Below are 2,301 nucleotides of genomic sequence, written 5' to 3' on the forward strand. Positions count from 1 at the left end.
TAAAAACCTTTAACGGCAATGTGAACCTAGAATTGTTAATCTTGCATAAATTGGTGGCAACAATCGTACACTCTACTTCCTGCTGCAGCGTCTGCTTGAGCGTATTAGTTGGTATCGTGTAGGATTGTTATAACATTCTGTATCAATATTACAACTACCGCTATTACACAATTTATTATCTAATTAAAGTTGAATGTACCATACAATTTCCATCGCTGAAAAATTACCCTACAACATAACCAAACATCAGCCCTGCGCTAAACGCGTAAAAGATGTTTAGAGAGAAGGGAAACATCTCGCCATAGTCGATCTTTGATCGATGTTTCGTCTACGGTTCGAGTAGTACGAGGAAAGAAAATATCGAAAAGTAAAACGTGTTGCAACGAAATCGGGACCTTGAACCTCGCGAATAACGGCTGATAAGTCGCCGGTCCATGAACCATCTAAATGTGCAACTCGGTCGATTAAGTAGGGGTGGTTATCGTTCGGTTCGATGATCCGACGCGTGTTACAACACGATACGCCGCTTACGTGTTATCGTTCCTCCCGATAGGTTTATTCTCTGAATCGGAGATCGTTGCTCCGGGGAATGCCCCGTTCCCGACGGCCAAAAGGGATATTTTTGGTACCGTGTCCGTGGTGAAAACCGGACGTGGGCTATCGAGAAAGAATACGAACTGGGTCAATGACCCAGGCGCCGAAGAACTGAGACTGTTTCGTGGAGACCAGCTCTGGGTCAGCATGGACCGCTAAACGAGCTACGTTCCAACTCGAACGACGAATCGTCCCGCAAACTCCACTCTACGCGACCTGCCGCCATTTAAGCCAATTTCCTCTCGAACGCTCCTTTCCGCGATAACCAAAAAATAATCCCAATCTCTCGCGCCTAGGCACTTATTTGGTCTTTTGATTACGTTACCAAATACGATTTCATATCCACGCTTTTAATATAAACATCGAACATTCGGTTGATCCTACAAGTACTCGTACTCTCTATGAGTAACTTAAACGACGGGTCCCAAATAGATTCTCCGTTGCAAATACGCACACGTGCGAAGTTTATGTAGATATTTACAACGCAAATGACACTTATTTGGAAACATTAAACCTGTCGATTTCGAGAAATTCTTCGGACAATGGGTACGAGTACTTACGGGCCTGGCTGTGCATCGCGGTCCTTGCGTAACAAATATCGCGTTACGGTTTATTTTTGTCATACGTGTCCGTTTTACCCAAAAGAAAGTAGACTCGAAGCGTGGAACAGAAAGACGAGGAAGCGGGAGCTAGTCGACCCAGAGCGGATCCTTCGCGAGTAAAACCGAGAGACACTTACCGTTGAGTTTGGTGGTAGCGCTCCCCACCACGGGCCCCTAGTTTCGAGTCCCTGCAGGGGGCCCGAATCCCCCCACCGCCGTGGCGGGATAGGAGACCTCGTGGTCGCCGACCAAACGGAGACCGTGGAGCCGCGAAGCCCGCCCTCGCACCCTCGCCGGAAGTATCCACCACCCCTGAACGTTCGGGGCTCACGCTCTACCCCCACCGAATAATCGTGTCGCTTCGCATCGTGTCGCTTCGCGTCGAGTCGCGTCGCGTCGCGTCGCGTCGTCGTCGCGTAACCCGTTCAACGGTCCACCGTCTTTCTTGGCTCCTTCCGCTCGTTCGCGTTCGTCTCTGCTTCTCTTTGTGCCGCCTGCCCCACCAATGTTTCCACGGACTGCCGGGGGGCAATCGGGAGGCATCCGGGGGACCGTTTAGAGTCGCTGGGGGGCCGGTGCTCGATGAGTCACTATATAAGACGGGCAAGGACAAGAAGGTGTATGTTAGTATACACTCAATCTTTACGTAGCTCGCAGCACGACTCACGACACAGCGAGCGCCGGCAAATTCGGCTGCGGCGGTGACCGACTTTTTTTTTTCTTTCTTTCATTCTATCCTTTTCCTACTCCCTCCCCCGCCACACCCCCACACCCCACCCACCCACCCACCCACCCCCCTTCCACGGATCTCCCTTCTCGCTTAAACGGTCTTTATCGTTCAACAATTCGTCTGGGTACCTGTCTGCCCATCCACAAGTATCCCGGGTCTACCTGTCCATCTACCTGCCTTGGCTACCCACTTATCCTACCACCCACCTATCTATCCACTCAACCACCCGAGCACTGTTTCGGGCCGTGCTTTCACCTACACCCTCTCCGTCACGCTTTCGGGCCCATTGTCTCGTGTCTTTGTCCAGAGATCGAGACGTACACGTGTCCGCGCACGTTTTTCGTATTCGTTTACTTCTCCTTTCCCCTCCGTTCG

The sequence above is a fragment of the Hylaeus anthracinus genome, unplaced genomic scaffold, assembly GCF_026225885.1.
Source record: "Hylaeus anthracinus isolate JK02 unplaced genomic scaffold, UHH_iyHylAnth1.0_haploid 11981, whole genome shotgun sequence".
In the NCBI taxonomy this organism is placed as follows: Eukaryota; Metazoa; Arthropoda; class Insecta; order Hymenoptera; family Colletidae; genus Hylaeus; species Hylaeus anthracinus.